The sequence below is a fragment of the Salmo salar genome, chromosome ssa15 (genome assembly GCF_905237065.1).
Source record: "Salmo salar chromosome ssa15, Ssal_v3.1, whole genome shotgun sequence".
Classification (NCBI taxonomy): Eukaryota; Metazoa; Chordata; class Actinopteri; order Salmoniformes; family Salmonidae; genus Salmo; species Salmo salar.
Window position 1 is genome coordinate 55,916,416 of NC_059456.1, and position 22,865 is coordinate 55,939,280.

A 22,865-nucleotide genomic window follows, 5' to 3' on the forward strand; every position below is an offset into this window, starting at 1 on the left:
GTTCACCTTCCAACAGGACAGTGACCCTAAGCACACATCCAAGACAATGCATGAGTGGCTTCAGGACAAGTCTCTGAATGCCCTTGAGTGGCCCAGCCAGAGCCCAGACTTGAACCCGATCGAACATCTCTGGAGAGACCTGAAAATAGCTGGGCCGCAACACTCCCCATCCAACCTGACAGACCTTGAAAGGATCTGCAGAGAAGAATGCGAGATACTCTCCAAATACAGGTATGCCAAGCTTGTAGCATCATACCAAAGCCTCAAGGCTGGAATCTCTACCAAATGTGCTTCAACAAAGTAATGAGTAAAGGGTCTGAATACTTATGTATTTGCAAACATTTCTAAAAACCTGTGTTTGATTTGTCATTATGGGGTAGTGTGTGTAGACTGACGAGGGGGGGAAAAAAACGATTTAATCAATTTTATAATAAGGCTGTAACGTAACAAAATGTGGAAAAAGTCAAGGAGTCTGAATACACCATCTATCAGCTCCCAGGTACAAAGCCTACATGGTGCCACAGCCTCTCGTGAGGCCAGTGCCAACCACACACACAGCAGTTTGGAATTAAAACCCTTTTGCCAGGTCCCACACCTCCAGACCACAAAGCTATGTGCTGCTCCTGGTTCCCACCTTTCAACACCTACTAGGTCATCAGAGCCGGTAAGACCGCAATGCATCCTAACGGGCCTACTACAGAGGTTACATTTTCAATGGCTGACGTGCATTCTATCTTGTGAATTGAAATAATGAGACTAAGTTGATTTGGTTGGTTTCTGGTGTACCAGATAGAACGTCGCATGGATACTTTTGATGGTGATGCATGTAGTGTAGCTGAAGGGTTAGGATGTTCGTCATCATCTATGGTTGACTTGGTTTCTTCCATCCAACAGGTCCAAACTATCCTGTGCATTATAGGTTGACATTGGGAAAATACATTTTTACGTCAATACATTGCAATTTCAATTCCTGTATACATCAGACTGCATACTGCGCATATACCAAAAAAAAGGTGATTTTGATCACATAATATTTATGGAACATGAGCACATTATAGCGAGAACGTACACACCATTTATGAATTCAACCACTTCAATGCTCTCCAGGATTGTGAATCACCATCAATGCTGTGTTGACTACAGATAAATGGGAGGGGGGGGGGGGGGCTTACATTACTACCTGGTCTGTCACAACAGTGTCCTTTACATACAGAGAGCACTCGGAAAGTATTCAGACCCCTTGATTTTGTTACATTACAGCATTATTCTAAAATGATTTAAATCATTTTCCCCCCTCAATCTACACACAATATCCTATAATGCGAAAGCAAAAACAGGGTTTTTTTAAAATCAATTTTGGCAAATATCTTAGACATAAATTGAAATCACATTTTTACAAATACATAAGTATTCAGACCCTTTACACAGTACTTTGCTAAAGCACTTTTGGAGCGACTACAGCCTTGAGTGTTCTTGGGCATTACGCTACGAGCTTGGCACACCTGTATTCGGGGAGTTTCTCCCATTCTTCTCTGCAGATCCTCTCAAGCTATGTCAGATTGGATGGGGAGTGTTGCTGCACAGCTTTTTTCCCCCAGGTCTCTCCAGAGATGTTCAATCGGGTTCAAGTCTGGGCTCTGGCTGGGCCACTCAAGGACGTTCAGAGACTTGTCCTGAAGACACTCCTGCGTTGTCTTGGCTGTGTGCTTAGGGTGGTTGTCCTGTTGGTAGGTACACCTCTAACTAGTTTCCCAGTCCCTGCCACTGAAATACACCCCCACAGCATGATGCTGCCACCACTATGGTTCACTGTAGGGATGGGGCCAGGTTTCCTCTAGACGTGACGCTAGGCATTCAGGTCAAATAATTCAATCTTGGTTTCATCAGACCAGAGAATCTTGTTTCTAAATGGTCTGAAAGTCCTTTAGGTGCCTTTTGGCAAACTCCAAGAGGGCTGTCATGTGCCTTTTACTGAGGAGTGGCTTCTGTTTGCCCACTCTACCATTAAAAGGCCTGATTGGTGGAGTGCTGCAGCGATGGTTGTTCATCTGGAAGTTTCTCCGATCATGGAGCTCTATCAGAGTGACCATCGGCTTCTTGGTCACCTCCCTGACCAAGGCCCTTCCTCGATTGCACAGTTTGGCTGGGCGGCCAGCTCTAGGAAGAGTCTTGGTGGCTCCAAACTTCTTCCATTTAAGAACAATGGAGGCCACTGTGTTCTTGGACTTTCAATGCTGCAGACATTTTTTGGTACCCATCCCCAAATCTGTGCCTTGACAAAATCCTGTCTCAGAGCTCTGTGGACAATTCCTTCGACCTCATGGCTTGGTTTTTGCTCTGAAATGCATTGCCAACTGTGGGACCTAATAGACAGGTGTTTGCATTTCCAATTAATGTCCAATCAATTTAATTTAGCACAGGCAGACACCAATCAAGTTGTAGAAACAGCTCAAGGATGATCAATGGAAACAGGATGCACCTGAGCTCAATTTCTAGTCTCATAGCAAAAGGTCTGAATACTTAAGTAAATAAGGCATCTTTATTTGTAATAAATTAAATGGGGTATTCTGTGTAGTATCATGATTAAAAAAAACTATTGAATCCATTTTAGAATAAGTCTGTAACGTAACAAAATGTGGAAAAAGTCAAGGGGTCTGAATGCTTTCTGAATACACTGCACATAGAATGTGACGTCATGCAATAACCATGTAAGATGTGTCATGCTACTGTACCATCCTATGACTTCATTGCCCATAGTCCACCAATATGTCATGCAAATGAGCCATTGTTTACTTTACTGGCCATGATGGGTATTCATTCAGTTGGGTTAATTCTAGGTAGGAATCAACGCTGTATATAGGCAGGGAATGTGCTGAACAGGCAAACAAACTATTTTGGTCAATAACTAACAAAATAATTATTGAGTCAAAGCATAACAGAAATTGCATACATTTCTTACCTCTTTCAGTGTTGGAGTTTTCACAACCACAACTTGTAGTCTCAGGTTCCCTTGAAATCAGACCATGTTCACCAGTATCTCCCTGAGAAATACATGTTCGTGTGATGTTACTGTACCAAATTTTATAGCTAGATACTTTTTGGGGATTGGTCCGGTTCCGGAAATGCTGTCTACCACCTAGCTAGCGTTATCTACAAACAAAACACTATGTCAACAATCTGCATACCTAGCTTCAGCTAGCTAACGTTAGCTAGTTGAAATAAAGGCATTGAGCATCTTGTGGGGTTTATGCAGTGCAGCTACATGATGCTATTGTTAGATTCCTTTGAGTACAAAACAGTCAATACCAAATATGTTAGCTAAGCTAGCTAGCTAAGTCGTCTTAGCTAGCTTGAACATTGAACACACTAAGGTTAGCAGCTAACATAACTAGCAGGCTAAACACGCAACCCAACACTTACCTAATGTTACCAGTCCATGAGAATGGGAGCCATGTCGGTCACTCTTCCACTTGTTAAAGTTTACCCGGTTTATGGATTCGTCATGAGCAGTCTCTCGCTTCTTTTTCCCCTTTGGGATCAAGTTGATTCTGATCCAAGAACAGAGAATGATGCTTGTTGGCTTCGTCTGCTCTTTGTTTCTGGCGGCTGAAGCGTTAGGTTGCTAATGACTTTCATTTCCTCTCCAGCTCTGGGGCAGCAGGGTCATTTGAGTAGGCGGGATTAGCGCAAAGACACACCTAGCCCAGAAGGCCAGCCCAAGGAGGCTCAGAACTCAACCCCCTTGTTTTGTTCAAAGTGAAAACACGACACAAGAAGTGGGGCGGAACAGGGTCACCCACAACCTTCAGATTTCTGTTTTAAAGGTGTATATCGGAAGCGATGGTAATGGCATTGGCTCAGATTTCCATGCTTATCTTTTGGCTATGAAATGTTTATGTGGTCTACGTTCAATGGCCCTTCAAAGGAAACAGAGGGACTTTCTTTTGATGTGAAGCCAAGTGCATTTAATTATGAAGATTGGAAGGCAGTCAGCCTATAATTAAGCAGTAAGTCAGCCTATAATTAAGCAGTAAAAGTCAAGTCACTAAGGCCCAGAAGGATCTCCAAAGGCTGACCTCTGGAAACTACACACTGCTTGTCGATGGTCTTAGACTGTCCGTGTCTCAAAGGTTGTTCTATTTGATTTCAATCACATTTTGACAACACCCCTTTTTGATTTGAACGAAACTTATATATATATATATATATTTTAAATGCAACAATTTCAAAGATTTTGCTGAGTTACAGCTCATATTAAGAAATCAGTCAACTGAAATAAATTCATTAGGCCCTAATCCACGGATTTCCCATGACTGGGCAGGGGCGCAGCCATGGGTTGGCATTGACCCACAGACTTGGGAGCCAGGCCCAGCCAATCAAAATGCTTCTGTTCCTAGCTCCAAAAGTGCAGTAGTATCGAACAACACACATTAATCTAAAAGTAAAAGAAAGGAATTCATATATAAATATAAAGGATGAGCAATGTCTGAGTGGCATTGACTAAAATACAGTACAGTATATACACAGTGCATTCAGAAAGTATTCAGACCCCTTGCCTTTTTCACGTTACAGCTTGTACGCGAGCATTGCAAAATACATTTACACATACATATTATTCAATCATTGCACCCACATTGCTCACGAGCGTCTGCGTAACCAGGCGCTAAAATAGAACTTGGTTCTATTTGTGATGCTTGACACGCTGCAAGTCCCGCCTCTCACCATCTACTCATTGGTTTTTAGGAGCATATACCCACGTGGGTGATTGTTCAATGAACAGAGGTCCACACTCCAGTCGAGTTGGTAGTGGTAACGCACCTTCAAGTTGGTTGCCAACTGCCATATAAAGTCCAAAGAAAAAGAAGAAGCCTGGAGGAGAGATTACTAGAAACAAACTCGGTTTACCCTTTTACTCTATGGATTAGGATTATGGTTCATTGTTTAGCTAGCATGTCAAAACAAAACACTTCACCAGATGATTACATGACCCATCAAGTTCGCCGTAGTCACCATCACACACCTGGCTATCTATGGTATAATAATGCCAAAATATTAGTATCTGGAATTTGTCTTTCAGCATCAGTAGAACACGCCTGACTCTCCACCAGTCATACAAGGAGAATGGCCTAATGCCCCATCAAAAAGAGAGCTGGCCCAAGCTACACCTGAAGCATGAGGACTTGCAGCGAGTGGTGAACTTCAACAACTACGCCAAGGATAATGCAATAGTATTACCAGGACGCCACCCAGGACAAACACTTGACACCCAGGACACAAACATGTGACAAAAGCAGCAGTGTCGCGTCTCTACAAGGAATCGATGACAACACTTGGTATGTAAAGCATAAACACGTTTTGATTACTTAATTGGCCTCCAACATGATTGGGACTACGAATGATCTCACATTTCTGTATTTAAGAGGTACGTGTAGTCGGACTGTGCGTTATTTTAACTTCCAGTTTCCAAGATGTTTCTGTATGCAGTGCTGCTGCTCTGCACATTTGTAAGAAAGTGAAACTTACCTGATGATAACGCATTAAAAAAATATTTTACATTACATTTTCTTTTCATTAACTTCTCAAATGTTCTTTTGTGGTTCCTTCTGACCCTAAGACAGACTGACAGGGGTGAGACAATTAATTGTAATTTATCTTAATGTCCTTTTGTTTGCAGGTGCACTATCCTCCTGACCCTATACAGCCAGGACCCATCTACTTTTTAACTCCTTGCAAGTGTGGCTTGTTTGGTGTCTGCTGTGAAGGAATACCACAACAAGTAAACTACTTGATTGATGAAGGCATGTCATCCAGCAAAGGCAGAACCGCAGTCATCAACTACATGCACAATCTCTTCACCACACCAAGTGTGCCCCCGATTGGTGCCTCGGCCTCATCTAGCAGCGATTCAGAAAGACCAGAGTGAACACTTTGTCTGAGATTGCTGGTGTTGAAGGACAGCACTGTGACAGGGGTCAACATCCCACAGCTGGTTGGACTGGAGGATGGTACGGTGCTGGTGGAAACCTGTTTGACAACAACACCTGACTCCGTACTTCAGACCGCTGCCACAGTTCAAGCAGTACCAGCACTTCAGGTGAAAATCATTTTCATTGCATTATATAGGAGGTTAATCTTATCTACACTTTGGAGGTGAATTGAGGTTGTGCAGGGTTGGAATGTTATTTCCTGTTTTACAGAGTCGATGCTCTGGAGCCTGGTGGTGTTGCCGCCAAGGAGCGTTCGGACTCAGTCGGGATCAGGTTTAAGCTGCGCAAGACTGACATCCTTCCATCCATTGATGGTCTGCCTGTACAAGCACCACCTGGACTGGACACAGCCAGAAACATATGTTTTTGAGAAGAGTTTTGTGACGAAAAGGCTAAGAACATCACATGCCCTGCACCAAAGTCAAGGGCAGGACAGAAACAGGCTCTCCGAATAGATTCCCTTGTTCATGCGTGGTTTGGACGGACCAGTCATCAGCACTATCTGCAGTGCCTCTATTCACATGACTCTCTCCTAACACACACGGCATACGTGGCCATTTTTTTTTTATCCTGCTGCTCAGCCACTTTACCCCTGATTGTATGCATATAACTACCTCGTCTATCACTACCGTTATTGATATTGTTAATGTACATACTGTTTGTTTTATTTATATTGATACTATCAATTTCTGATATTGCTACTATGCAAGTAACCATTTGGCTGTACCGTTTACACCTTCTGCAGAGAACCATCCACTTGGCAATATGTGGCTGGGGGTTATAGCATTTCTTTTACATGACCCATCAATTTAGACAAGTGAGTCTGGGTAAGTGTCATTTAATATTTATAAAATATTTTTATCTGGACACTTTGTTTACCTGGAATTTTTCCTTATGGTAGGCTACTACCACTTTTAGTCTTAATCTTGACTACTCACTGTTTAGCACATGACCTCATGTGAATCCTTAAAGAGATGTGTGGGTCTAAGACTTAAGAGGGTGTGAACAATGCTGAATGGGTGTTGAAAGGAGAGCTCTCCAGTAGCTACCAAAAAATTCCAAGGCCCTTTTCTCAAAAGTGAGTTTACAAGTTCATCAACTTTCAAAGCAGAATTTCTTTCCCATTGTTCTTCAAATGCAGTGTATGATATACCATGTTGTAGCTCTGAGTGCCTACTTTTATCCAAACACGGATTTGAGCAGGTCAGTCACACATGTTTTTGTAAGCTGCATGTATGACATACCTCCACCAATCATATTTAGGATATTATTTACAAAGATTATACTTTAAAAAAAATATATATTTTTACAAATATTTTCTTTTAAATCTATTAGTATATTTGAGTTTAACCACAATATTTGCTGTATTATTTGTTCTGTCTTTTCTGGTGGATTAAATTCAAATTGCAAACAACTTTATGGCTTGTTTTAAAAATGGCAATAGTTAGCAGATGATTTCCTTTTCAAATAACTGAAAGTGAGATGGTGTAATCTGAAAAGCAAAAAAGGTATTTCTTGAGCATAGGGTGAGACATTCTTACTAATTTGCTAGAGAACCAGTTCAGATTTAAGTATAACTTTTGTATGACTGAAGCCTTTAGTGAGGTCTAATGCTTTAATATTTAATCATTTCTGCCCTCCAAATTCATATTTATTATATAAAAAGGCCTGTTTAATATTGTCTGGCTTGCTGTTCCAAATCAAACAGAATATTTATTTCCTCATATAATTTAAAACACTTTTTCTAGGTGTAGGCAAGACCATAAGCAAATAGGTAAACTGGGATATCACTAAAGAGCTAATCATGGGGATTTTTCAACAAATACAGGTATTTGCCTTTTCATGGAAGCAAGATCTTACCTATTTTTGCTGACTTCCTATTAAAATTTGTCAGAGTGGTAATTTCTTTATTTTGGGATATGTTTACTGAGAATATCCACATCACCACCAGACCATTATAGTAATAGTAATGTAAAAGTTGTAAACTCAGCAAAAAAAGAAACATCCCTTTTCAGGACCCTGTCTTTCAAAGATAATTCGTAAAAATCCAAAGAAATTCACAGATCTTCATTATAAAAGGGTTTAAACAATGTTTCCCATGCTTGTTCAATGAACCATAAACAATTAATGAACAGGCACCTGTGGAACGGTTGTTAAGACACTAACAGCTTACAGACGGTAGGGAATTAAGGTGACAGTTATGAAAACTTGGGACACTAAAGAGGCCTTTCTACTGACTCAAAAACACCAAAAGAAAGATGCCCAAGTTCCCTGCTCATCTGTGTGAACGTGCCTTGGGCATGCTGCAAGGAGGCATGAGGACTGCAGATGTGGCCAGGGCAAATAAATTGTAATGTCCGTACTGTGAGACGCCGAAGGCAGCGCTACAGGGAGACAGGACGGACAGCTGATCATCCTTGCAGTGGCAGACCACGTGTAACACCTGCACAGGATCAGAACATTCAAACATCACACCTGCGGTACAGGTACAGGATGGAAACAACTGCCCGAGTTACACCAGGAAACACAATCCCTCCATCAGTGCTCAGACTGCCCATCCCCTCTCAGCCTATTGCGGACAATCTCAATGCTGTGCGTTACAGGGAAGACATCCTCATACCTCACGTGGTACCCTTCATGCAGGCTCATCCTGACATGACCCTCCAGCATGACAATGCCACCAGCCATACTGCTCATTCTGCACTTGATTTCCTGCAAGACAGGAATGTTAGTGTTCTGCCGTGGCCAGCGAAGAGCCCGGATCTCAATTCTATTGAGCACGTCTGGGACCTGTTGGATCGGAGGGTGAGGGCTAGGGCCATTCCCCCCCCAGCTCTACATTTTGCTAGTCATTTTTGCATCACTACACTGAAGTATAAGAGGCCTCCAATTTTTTCATCTTTATATTTCCCACTTATATCCCATTTCAGTAATAATGAAATAACTCCATCTTGTTGAGTGTCTGATAATCTACCATTTATCATGTTTTAACCACTCCTATGTAATAACGGTCCTGAGTATATGAAAAAAGGTTTGGTATACCTCAAACTGGAATGCCATCCAGCCCTGGAGTTCCCCCGAACTTAAAGACTTTAATTGCATCAAAAAGTTCCTCCTCTGTAACTTCATTTTCACATTAGTCTTTCTGCATGACTGTTAATTTTACATTATTAATAGAAAACCCTATAAAATTTGCATCGGTTAGCAGAGAAGACAAAAAAAATGTATATGCTTAAAGTACTTTGCTTCCTCTTTCAAAATATCACTTGGTAAATCATAGGTGACTCCGTCACTTGTAACAAGTTTCAGAAATGTATTTTTGGTAGCATTTCTATGTTGAAGATTGAAAAAGAATTTGGTGCATTTTCCCCCATATTCCAGCATCTTCACAAGGACCTTTGCTGCTGTTCTGGGATTGATTTGCACTTTTCGCACCAAAGTACGTTCATCTCTAGGAGACAGAACATGTCTCCTTCCTGAGCGGTATGACAGCTGCGTGGTCCCATGGTGTTTATACTTGCGTACTATTGTTTGTACAGATGAACGTGGTACCTTCAGGCGTTTGGAAATTGCTCCCAAGGATGAACCAGACTTGTGGGAGGTCTACAATTTTTTTTGAGGTCTTGGCTGATTTCATTTGATTTTCCCATGATGTCAAGCAAAGAGACACCGAGTTTGAATGTAGGCCTTGAAATACATCCACAGGCACACCTCCAATTGACTCAAATGTCAATTATCAGAAGCTTCTAAAGCCTTGACATTTTCGGGATTTTTCCAAGCTGTTTACTTCTGACCCACTGGAATAGTGATACAGTGAATTATAAGTGAAATAATCTGTCTGTAAACAATTGTTGGAAAAATGACGTGTCATGCACAAAGTAGATGTCCTAACCGACTTGCCAAAACTATAGTTTATTAACCAGAAATGTGTGGAGTGGTTTAAAAACGAGTTTTAATGACTCCAATCTAACTGTACGTAAACTTCCGACTTCAACTGTATATCTCACTAGGTCATGATATTTAAGCCTCCAAATATCCACTAGTTCCAATATATCCATGATTTCCTTAAGAGCATGAGGGTGAGTCTTCAGTGAGATTACCTTTACGGTCCATTGAGGTATTTAAAACAGTCTTATAATCTCCCGCCATAATAATAGTCTTGTATTGCTTGCAGGGTTGATCATTTATTATATACATTTTCATTACTTGGTCCGTAAAGGTGAATGAGCCATATGTTTATGGTCCAATAACATAATTTAAAATCATTTGGACAAGTTGCACATTTGGATAAAAATTACTGTTAGTTAAAAGGGGTGATAGAGTTTTTTTGCCCATGGGAGAAGTAAACCCCCACAGTACATTTGCCACACAGCTTCATCTAAAATTGTTGAATGAATTTCCTGTAAACAATAGATATATATTTATTCTCTTTGAGCCAGGTAAATAGTGATAGTCTTCTTATCATCTGCTAAGCCATTACAATTATAACTGGCTATACTCATTTCACTATTTAACATAACGAGATACAAAATCTATTTATAATAATATGTCTGTAAATTTACCATTAAAAAGTACCATAGCGATTGAGTGTCCATATAGCTGTACCATGATATTTGCTTTGCTACCAAGAAACCCTCCAATTGTTCTCCACTATCCCACACGCTAAAGCCCCTCCCCTTCCCAAGTTGGGTTGTCATCCCAGTGACCGGCAGACCACCCCAGTTCCCCCCCACATCCCTAGGCCCCCTGAGAGGCTAGGACCCATCCTTCGAAAAGAGCACAGCACAGAACAGAAGCAGATCAACCGCTAAAACGATTTCCAATGCGCTCACCTCAATTTGCTTTAAATATATGTACACACACACACACACGTATGTATGTATATATGTATCTTAATTGCCATCATTAACAATTAATATGCAAAATAATGTGCAAAGGATTGTTACCTATAACCTGGATTGCCATTACATTGCAATTTTGTCAAGCAATTATTTTAGCAAAGAATAATTCAGATTCTTCCTATATTGTCCCTAACATCCTTCACCCCATGCAACAGATGTGGGATACACACACACACACACACACACACACACACACACACACACACACACACACACACACACACACACACACACACACAACCCCTTTGCCCCAGAATCAACCATAAGCTTGGATGCTCAACGGTTGTTACATCCCAGAGCCCAACTCAAGAAAGGACATGATTTATGAATGCATTTACAGTTACAGCTGTTTGACAAAGCATGCAAGATTGAGCAAAAGTTGGCACAAATTTGAGATTTGATTAACCAACGTCAATTCCTAGGTGGAGATCAGATCCACCCCATTCCCCTGAAACACACACACACACTGGTCCCCGTTGTGACCATTTTCCCAAGCATCTCTGTGCAGTCAGACCTTTGATGATTTTGTGCCACCAGGACCACAATAATATGCCCCCTCTCTGATTGTCCGAGTGTGACCCCCTCCCCATGGGTTACTGCAGCCAGTGTTGCCAGCACTGCCACTACCTGGGTGGGGGTACCCCACCGGCTAGGTACAAGGTCGTCAAGGTTCTCATTAGCAGCTGTAAGAATTTCCTTGTATATTATGCTCTCCCATCAGGGGGCTCTGATTTGGAGGACCAACCCTGCCAGGCAGGCTCAGAATCTTGAGGGGACGGTGCTGCTCTAGTACGTCTCTGACCGCATTTATCTTTCTGTTTTGGCTGCATATAGGCAGCTTACAGGAGGCCAATAAAACAGATAAGGACTTCGCATTAGTGTATGGGTCGTTCAGATGGGTGTCTAGGGTTTTGGGTTGGGGACCGTTCCATCATGATAGGACAATAAATAAATAAATAAGATATATAATGTTTAAAAAAATGTATATCCCTCATCTGCACAAAAAGCTCTCTCAACCCCTGCTCACAGACACAAATTGGTTCTGGGATATGCAACCATTTCCTTACTCACTTAATGCAACACTTTTCCAAACAGTAGAGTATATTGTGATAAATTGCAGGCCACACTACTTACCAAGAGAGTTTTCAGCTTTACTTTTCGTGGCTGTTTATTTACCACCAGACAGATGCTGGCACTAAGACTGTACTCAGTCAGCTGTATAAGGAAATAAGCCAACAGGAAACAGGAAAAATTAAAGCAGGAAGCAGCAGTGACTCGGTCTATAAAATAAGTGGTCAGATGAAGCAGATGCTAAACTATACGACTGTTTTGCTATCACAGACTGCAAAATGTTCTGGGATTCTTCTGATGGCATTGAGGAGTACACCACATCAATCACTGGCTTTAACCTCTGGGCTAGGCGGGACGAAATCGTCCCACCTACGCAACAGCCAGTGTAATCCCGTGGCGCGATTTTCAAATACCTTAGAAATGCTATTACTTCAATTTCTCAAACATATGACTATTTTACACCATTTTAAAGACAAGACTCTCGTTAATCTAACCACACTGTCCGATTTCAAAAAGGCTTTACAACGAAAGCAAAACATTAGATTGTCAGCAAGTACCCAGCCAGAAATAATCAGACACCCATTTTTCAAGCTAGCATATAATGTCACAAAAACACAGAAGACCGCTAAATGCAGCACTAACCTTTGATGATCTTCATCAGATGACACACCTAGGACATTATGTTATACAATACATGCATGTTTTGTTCAATCAAGTTCATATTTATATCAAAAACCAGCTTTTTACATTAGCATGTGACGTTCAGAACTAGCATACCTCCGGTGAATTTACTAAAATTACTCACGATAAACGTTCACAAAAAACATAAATTATTTTAAGAATTATAGATACAGAACTCCTTTGTGCAATCGAGGTGTCCGATTTTAAAATAGCTTTTCGGTGAAAGCACATTTTGCAATATTCTGAGTAGATAGCCCAGCCATCACGGCTAGCCATTTAGACACCCACTAAGTTTAGCCCTGACCAAACACCGATTTACTATTACAAAAGTTTGATTACCTTTGATATTCTTCGTCAGAATGCACTCCCAGGACTGCTACTTCAATAACAAATGTTGGTTTGGTCCAAAATAATCCATCGTTATATCCAAATAGCGGCGTTTTGTTCGTGCGTTCAAGACACTATCCGAAATGTAAATAAGAGTCACGAGCATGGCGCAATTCGTGACAAAAAAAATTCTAAATATTCCATTACCGTACTTTGAAGCATGTCCACCGCTGTTTAAAATCCATTTTTATACCATTTTTCTCGTAAAAAAAGCGATAATATTCCGACCGGGAATCTGCGTTTAGGTAAACAGAGGAAAGAAAACAAAGCAGTTGGTCGACGCGGGCACGCGCCTGAGTCTCACAGTACTGTAACCAGCCACTACCCAAACGCGCTACTTTTTTTCAACCAGAGCCTGCAAAGCCACGATTCATCTTTTTGCCGCCTTCTGAGAGCCCATGGGAGCCGTAGGAAGTGTCACGTAACAGCAGAGATCCTCTCTAATGGATAGAGATAATCAAGAAGGGGAAGAAATTGTCAGACAGGCCACTTCCTGCATGGAATCTTCTCAGGTTTTGGCCTGCCATATGAGTTCTGTTATACACAGACACCATTCAAACAGTTTTAGAAACTTTAGGGTGTTTTCTATCCAAAGCCAATAATTATATGCATATTCTAGTTACTGGGCAGGAGTAGTAACCAGATTAAATCGGGTACGTTTTTTATCCAGCCGTGTCAATACTGCCCCCTAGCCCTAACAGGTTAACAATAAGTGCATCGAGGACTTCGTCCCCACAGTGACTGTACGTACATACCCCAACCAGAAGCCATGGATTACAGGCAACATTCGTACTGAGCTAAAGGGTAGAGGTGCCGCTTTCAAGGTGCGGGACTCTAACCCGGAAGCTTATAAGAAATCCTGCTATGCCCTGCGACAAACCGTCAAACAGGCAAAGCATCAATACTTTCTCCCTTGCACTCCACACTGCCCTTTCACACCTGGACAAAAGGAACATCTATGTGAGAATGCTATTCATTGACTACAGCTTAGCGTTCAACACCATAGTACCCTCAAAGCTCATCACTAAGCTAAGGATCCTGGGACTAAACACCTCCCTCTGCAACTGAATCCTCGACTTCCTGACGGGCCACCCCCAGGTGGTCAGGGTAGGTAGCAACACATCTGCCACGCTGATCCTCAACACTGGAAACCCCCAGGGGTGCGTGCTCAGTCCCCTCCTGTCGACAACCACGAGACAGCCTATAGGGAGGAGGTCAGAGACCGAGCAAGGTGGTGCCAGAATAACAACCTATCCCTCAACATCACCAAGACTAAGGAGATGATTGTGGACTACAGGAAAAGGAGGACCAAGCACGTCCCCATTCTCATCGACGGGGCTGTAGTGGAGCAGGTTGAGAGCTTCAAGTTCCTTGGTGTTGACATCACCAACAAACTAGAATGGTCCAAACACCTATACAGTTGTGAAGAGGGCACGACAAAAAGCCTATTCCCCCTCAGGAAACTAAAAAGATTTGGCATTGGTCCTGAGATCCTCAAAAGGTTCTACAGCTGCAACATCGAGAGCATCCTGATTGGTTGCATTACTGCCTGGTACGGCAATTGCTCGACCTCCGACCGCAAGGCACTACAGAGGGTAGTGCGTACGGCTCAGTACATCACTGGGGCTAAGCTGCCTGCTATTCAGGACCTCGACACCAGGCGGTGTCCGAAGAAGGCCCTAAATATTGTCAAAGACCCCAGCCATAGACTTTTCTCTACTACCGCATGGCAAGCGGTACCGGAGTGCCAAGTCTAGGACAAAGAGGCTTCTAAACAGTTTTTACCCCCAAGCCATAAGACTCCTGAACAGGTAATCAAATGGCTACCCGGACTATTTTATATTGACTACTGTTCCATTAACCTCCCTGGGCAAGGTGGGACGTTTGCGTCCCACCTAGTCAACAGCCAGTGGAATCGTGTGGCGCGAAATACAAACACCTCATAAATGCTATAACTTCAATTTCTCAAACATATGACTATTTTACACCATTTTAAAGACAAGACTCTCGTTAATCTAACCACACTATCCAATTTCAAAAAGGCTTTACAACGAAAGCAAAACAGATTATGTCAAGAGAGTACCCTGCCAAAAATAATCACAGCCATTTTCAAAGCAAGCATATATGTCACAAAAACCAAAACCACAGCTAAATGCAGCACTAACCTTTGATGATCATCAGATGACACTCCTAGGACATTATGTTATACAATACATGCATGTTTTGTTCAATCAAGTTCATATTTATATCAAAAAACAGCTTTTTGCATGTGATGTTCAGAACTAGCATACCCACCGCAAACTTCCGGTGTATTTACTAAATTACTCACGATAAACGTTCACAAAAAACATAACAATTATATTAAGAATTATAGATACAGAACTCCTTTATGCAATCGCGGTGTCAGATTTTAAAATAGCTTTTCGGCGAAAGCACATTTTGCAATATTCTGAGTAGATAGCTAGCCGTGATGGCCGGGCTAATTTGACACCCACCAAGTTTGGCCCTCACCAAACTCAGATTTGCTATTAGAAAAATTGGTAATCTGTTCTTCGTCAGAATGCACTCCCAGGAATTCTACTTCAACAACAAATGTTGTTTTGGTTCGAAATAATCCATAGCTATATTGAAATAGCTCCGTTTTGTTCGTGCGTTGAGGTCAGTATCCCAAGGGTGACGCGCGGGCGCATTTTGTGACAAAATTTCAAAATATTAGATTACCGTACTTTGAAGCATGTCAAACGCTGTTTAAAAATCAATTTATGCGATTTTTCTCGTAAAATAGCGATAATATTCCAACCGGGCGACGTTGTATTCGTTCAAAGAGAGAAAGAAGTTTTAGAAACTTTCGTGTTTTCTATCCCAATCTACTAATTATATGCATATTCTCGTTTCTGAGTAAGTAGTATCCAGTTTAAAAATCGGGTACGTTTTTTTATCCGGCCGTGAAAATACTGCCCCCTAGCCCCAACAGGTTAAAAGTGATCAGTGATTCCATGTCTATCTTCATAGGGCAGAAGCCTCTAAGGTACAGGGTTGAGTAACCGGGTGGTAGCCGTCTACTGATAGGTATTTAACAGTCTGATGGCCCTGAGATAAAATGCTTCTTTCAGGCTCTCAGTCCCAGCTTTGATGCACCTGCACAGACCTCGCCTTCTGGATGATAGCGGGATTGAACAGGCCGTGGATCAGGCGGTTGATGTCCTTTTTGGCCTTCCTGTATCATCGGGTGCTGTAGGTGTCCTGGAGGGCAGGCAGTGTGCCCCTGGTGATGCGTTGGGAATTTCTTCAGCCTCCTGAGGTTGAAGAGGCGCTGCTGCACCTTCTTCACCACACTGTGGGTGGACCATTTCAGATTGTCAGTGATGTGTACGCCGAGGAACTTGAAGCTTTTCACCTTCACTCCGGTGCGGTTGATGTGGATAGGGACGTGCTGTCTCCCAAAGTCCACGATAAGCTTCTTCATTTTGTTGACGTTGAGGGAGAAGTTATTTTTCCTGGCACCACTCAGCCAGGGCCCTCATCTCCTCCTTGTAGGTAATCAGGCCTCCTACTGTTGTCGTTTGCAAACTTTATGATTGAGTTGGAGGCGTGCGTGGCCACGCAGTCATGGGTGAACAGGGAGTACAAATTCCCCGGAAGTTTGCGGGGGGTATGCTAGTTCTGAACGTCACATGCTAATGTAAAAAGCTGTTTTTTGATATAAATATGAACTTGATTGAACAAAACATGCATGTATTGTATAACATAATGTCCTAGGGTTGTCATCTGATGATCATCAAAGGTTAGTGCTGCATTTAGCTGTCTTCTGGGTTTTTGTGACATTATATGCTAGCTTGAAAAATGGGTGTCTGATTATTTCTGGCTGGGTACTCTGACATAATCTAATGTTTTGCTTTCGTTGTAAAGCCTTTTTGAAATCGGACAGTGTGGTTAGATTAACGAGAGTCTTGTCTTTAAATGGCTGTAAAATAGTCATATGTTTGAGAAATTGAAGTAATAGGATTTAAGGTATTTGAAAATCGCGCCACTGGATTACACTGGCTGTTACGTAGGTGGGACGAATTCGTCCCGCCTAGCCCAGAGAGGTTAACCTGTTAGGGCTAGGGGGCAGCATTTGCACGTCTGGATAAAAAAAATGTACCCGATTTAATCTGGTTACTAATCCTACCCAGTAACTAGAATATGCATATACTTATTATATATGGATAGAAAACACTCTAAAGTTTCTAAAACTGTTTGAATGGTGTCTGTGAGTATAACAGAACTCATTTGGCAGGCAAAACCCTGAGACATTTTCTGACAGGAAGTGGATACCTGATGTGTTGTATTACATTTAAACCTATCCCATTGAAAAACACAGGGGCTGAGGAATATTTTGGCACTTCCTATTGCTTCCACTAGATGTCACCAGCCTTTACAAAGTGTTTTGAGTCTTCTGGAGGGAGATCTGACCGAACAAGAGCCATGGAACGATGATGTCCCATTAGACACCTGGCGCGCGAGTTCATGTTGGGTACCCTCGTTCCAATACGTTATAAAAGAGTATGCATTCGTCCACCTTGAATATTATTCATGTTCTGGTTAAAAAAGGCCCTAATGATTTATGCTATACAACGTTTGACATGTTTGAACGAACGTAAATATATTTTTTCCCCTCGTTCATGACGAGAAGTCCGGCTGGCTTAGATCATGTGCTAACAAGACGGAGATTTTTGGACATAAATGATGAGCTTTTTTGAACAAAACTACATTCGTTATGGACCTGTGATACCTGGAAGTGACATCTGATGAAGAGAATCAAAGGTAATGGATTATTTACATAGTATTTTCGATTTTAGATCTCCCCAACATGACGTCTAGTCTGTATCGCAACGCGTATTTTTCTGGGCGCAGTGCTCAGATTATTGCAAAGTGTGATTTCCCAGTAAGGTTATTTTTAAATCTGGCAAGTTGATTGCGTTCAAGAGATGTAAATCTATAATTCTTTAAATGACAATATAATATTTTACCAATGTTTTCTAATTTTAATTATTTAATTAGTGGTGCTGACTTGACTGCCGGTTATTGGAGGGAAACGATTTCCTCAACATCAATGCCATAGTAAAACGCTGTTTTTGGATATAAATATGAACTTTATAGAACTAAAAATGCATGCATTGTCTAACATAATGTCCTAGGAGTGTCATCTGATGGAGATTGTAAAAGGTTAGTGCATCATTTTAGCTGGTTTTATGGTTTTGGTGACCCTGTCTTTGAATTGACAAAACATTACACACAACTCTTGTAAATGTACTGTCCTAACATACTCTAAATTTATGCTTTCGCCGTAAAACCTTTTTGAAATCGTAAAACGTGGTTAGATTAAGGAGATGTTTATCTTTCAAAGGGTGTAGTTGTATGTTTGAAAAATTTGAATTTTGACATTTATTTGGATTCAAATTTGCCGCTCTTGAAATGCACCTGCTGTTGATGGAGTGCACCACGGGTGGCACGCTAGCGTCCCACCTAGCCCATAGAGGTTAACTTCCTGCCTAGTAAAAAATGTAATTTTTTGAAAGAAAGAAAGAGAAAAAAGATTAATTATACACACTACCACTGGTGGAAATATGCCTGTGTGTCTTATGCAGCTGTGTGACCCAATGGGTGAATAAACTTGGTTTAAGCTTTACTAAATCGTCCACTACATTTTATGACTTTCATTTAGAACCTAACAGCATCAATCTGGGGTGTGAAGCACATTTCTATTCAAGTGTTGATTGACATGGTAATGCCCCGATAGTATTGGAGAAAAGTAAAAAAATAAAAATAAAATCAGACCCCTCTGACGCTGTACGTTAAATTGTGACGTGTCATGACGAAACGTACAGCACCCATAAAGTAACTCATTCTGTGTCATACAGCCTCTCTCCACCAGGTGTAGCGCTTCTCTTGCAGATTAAAAGCAAGGGACAGGGTAAGTGGGATACCTAGTCAATTGTCAACCTGATTGAAATTCGAACACAAACCTTCAAATAGCTATGTAACGACACATTATATAAACTCTTTATAGTGTTTTTAAAAAGTCCCGACGAAGCTCATTGCCTTCTTCAATCATGCAGAGACGGGCAGCATGCAGGTGTCATTGATTTTGCTGGAAAGGGGAGAAATTGTGCTACACAGTGATATTCATATTACAGTTGACCTCAAAGTATTACTTTATTGGTGTGCTTAAATAAGGCAAATTGTATGTTACAGCGCAATGTACAAAAGTGCTTTAGTTAACTATAGCTAGACGGATTCAGATATTACACGTTTCTAAATTTTGTCAGAAAGTAGTTTTCAATTCAAGTTAAAGCGTACTGTTAGCTAGCTACCTAACGTTAGCTGGCTGGCCCACTAACATTACGTGTATGATTTGAGTAGTAATTTTATTCCTATCTCAGAGCCATTTGCATTGCTAGTTATAGCCTAATGTTCGCTAGCTAGCTAACATTGAACCTGGTTGGTTAGCTACCTGCCGATTCATGCAGGGTGGTAGTGTTACGAGTTGGGATTATGGTTCATTGTTTAGCTAGCTAACTACATGTTTAACCACTATGCAAGTAACCATTTCATTACAATGTTAATGAGGTCACTGCGACACACACGATAGACGTAGCTGGTAAATTCACTCTGGTTATCTACTCCGATTTCTCATCTAACGGCCAAATTTACAAATGCTCAACACCCGTTGAATATGGCCAGTGTCAGTAAACATTGGCCAAAAAGCGTAATTAAAATTGTTGCCTGCTGTTAGGTCAGAACGCTCGGATCAACCCTACTCCTCGGCCAGAGCGTTCAGTGTGCGCTCCAAGAGAGAATAGCTCTGAATTTACGAACGCACAATCTGACAACGCTCAGTTTAAGAAAGCCCAGAGCGCACCCTGAGCACACTCTGGCACTCTAGATTGAATTTACGAACACACCCGTAGTATAAACCAGGCTTTAGTCTTGAAATCTTTGGTTGTTTAGTACATGGCCACAAACCTTAAAGAGCTGGGTGGGGCTCAAGTTTAAGAGGGTGAAAACAATGAATGGTGTAGACAAAGAAAAGCTCTCCAGTGGGTGTACCAAAACATTCAAGGGCCATTTTCTTCAAAGTGAGGTTACAAGTTAATCAACCATCAAAGCAGAATTACTTTCTCATTGTTCCTTAACTGTAGTGAATGATATTACAATTTTCTAGCTCCGAGTCAACTTTTATCCTATGTAAAAAACAATTTCAAATGTTGTTACATAATCGAGTAGGTCGGTTTATATACAACCATATTCCCAGTCACCTTTCCGTGGTTAAATGCGGTGGTTGGCGCTTTCAGTTTTGCGCAAAAGCCGCAATCTATCTATCCACGATTTTTGGTTTGGGTAGGTTAACAGTTACAGTGCGTACATCTCCTATACACTTCCTGATGAAGTCCATCACCGTGTCCGTGTATACGTCAATGTTATTCTCAGAGACAACCTGGAACATATCCCAGTCCGTGTGATCAAAACAATCTTGAAGTACGGATTCTGACTGGTCAGGTCATTTTCCCTATCTGTGGCGTCTTGGAGCAGCTTCTGGGATAAGTTCAATTGCCCTGGGGGGTAAGAATAAAAGATCTAACTGGGGAAAGTTGTATTTCTGGTCATAATGCTGTTAAATTACTGCCGCTCTGATATCCAAAAGTTATTTCCGGGTGTATGTAATAACACAAAACGTTCTGGGCTAATTGAATGCATTCAGTTATACAATTGCCTAGGTATCCCCCTTTCCTTTCCCTAACGTAATAAATAACACACAAAAAAATACTGCAAAGTTGCTTAGGAGCTAGAAGCAGAGCTGCCATGTCTATCGGTGCCGCCATCTTGAATTTCAGCTCATGAAACTAAAACTTCACATGAAGCGTTAATATTTGTTGGCAGAAGTTACTTTTAGAATCCAAAAACATTCAGGACATAGAGATGCTCAAAGTTCACCCAATTTATTTTATTTAAGTCAGTTAAGAACAAATTGTTATTAACAATGACGGCCTACCCTGGATTAGACATCCAAGTTCATCACTGGAAAAGGTTAAAGGGCTAGGCCCCTTTTTTCTCTCAATTTCCGCCTGAATGACGTGCCCAAAGTAAACTGCCTGTTGCTCAGGCCCTGAAGCCAGGATATGCATATAATTGGTAACATTGGAAAGAAAACACTTAAGTTCGTAGAAATGTTAAAATAATGTAGGAGAATAACACAATAGATATGGTAGAGGAATATTCAAAGAAAAACCAACCGGAATTTTTCTTTGAGAGACCATTCTCTTAGAATGGCCAGTATAAAGGGCATACTGAAAATATCTCCCTGGATGCAATTTCTATGGCTTCCACAGGGTGTCAGCAGTCTATGTTCAAGGTTTCAGGCTTGTAACTCAAAAACGGCAGGGACACAGTCTTGGAAATTCATGTTTGCGCACGCCATAAAGACAGGACGCACCTGCTAAAATCTGTTTCCTATTGAACATACTTATTTCCGTAAGAAATATTATAGTTTGATTACATTTTAGGGTATCTGAGGAGTAAATAGAAACTTATTTTGACTTGTTGAAACAGTTTAGGGGTAGATTTTTGAATTCCTTTCTCTGCATGTTGAAAGAGTGGATTACTCAAATCGATGGCACCAACTAAACTGACTTTTTGGGATATAAAGAAGGTTTTTATCTAACAAAACGACACTACCTGTTATAGCTGGGACCCTTTGGATGACAAATCAGAAGAAGACTTTCAAAAAGTGAATATTTAAATTAAATAAAAATAAAAAATAATCACCAATTGAGAATTTATGAAACCTGTGCCGGTGGAAAAAAATAGTTTGATCTGGGGCCCCGTCCTCAAACAATCGCATGGCATGTTTGATGTAATAGCTACTGTAAATCAGACAGTGCAGTTAGATTAACAAGAATTTAAGCTTTCAACTGATATAAGACACATATGTACCAAAATGTTTATGATTAGTTATTTGAATTGCTGACCCTCCAGTTTCACCGGAAGTTGTCCCACCAGCGGGACGCCTAGGCCAAAAAGGTTTAATGGTCTAGCTTGATTTCATTTAAAAGCTTGAAAAAGGTGTCAAAACTATGAGATATATATATATATATATATATATAGTCAGAAATTAAGAACCTTTTTTTAAGTGGCAATCAGCAGTTTAAACTTTAACAAAGCTTACTAACTGATTTAGGTTGGAGAAATGAAAGCGCTCTAAAATTCATAGAGCAATGGATGCAATGACTGACCATGCATGATATCAAAATGATAAATTAACCACGTTGAGCCTAGTGTGGAACTGAGTAAACAAGCTTATATTTTGGCTTCTGATGGGGTATAACAGTTGAACTAAGCTCATGAGGCATAAGATATGTACCCATTGATTCTTGAAGAATATTTAATTTATATACTAAACAAAAATATAAACTTGACATTTCATGAACTGAAATCAATTTCGCACACAAATTTGTTTAAATGCCTGTTAGTGAGCATTTCTCCTTTGCCAAGATGATAACCCATCCACCTGACAGGTGTGGCATAAGAAGCTGATTAACCTCTACGGGATCGGTGTCCCTAAGCCAGGACAGTTGTTGCTCAATATGCGATAATGTGACTAGAATGACTTTGTAAACAGCCAATTCTGGGACATAGACATGACTTATATGGGTAGAAAGATTAACAAGAATTTAAGCTAACAGCAGTGTCCAATTTACAGAAGCTATTAGAGAAAAAAAAAATACCATGCTATTGTTTGAGGATGGTGCACAAAAATAAATAAACACTTCTAACGACAACTGGTTTGATACATTCA

At 41.0% G+C, this 22,865-nt stretch overlaps 1 protein-coding gene and 1 long non-coding RNA gene across 6 annotated transcripts in view; both read right to left on the bottom strand.

Annotated features, from left to right (window-relative positions):
* The window catches only part of LOC106571761 (Golgi resident protein GCP60), a 46,806-nt gene that overhangs the window by 17,943 nt on the left and 5,998 nt on the right, over positions 1-22,865 (bottom strand). The window lies entirely within an intron of this gene.
* On the bottom strand, positions 96-4,196 carry LOC106571762 (uncharacterized). 2 transcript variants are annotated; one of them, XR_001320998.2, is made up of 4 exons: positions 3,421-4,196; positions 2,960-3,041; positions 1,074-1,137; positions 96-906 (listed from the first exon to the last, which is right to left on the bottom strand). It is a non-coding gene; the product is annotated as an uncharacterized lncRNA (long non-coding RNA). The 2 variants fall into 2 exon arrangements; XR_006759205.1 differs by lacking the exon at positions 1,074-1,137 and having other exon boundaries at positions 3,421-4,192.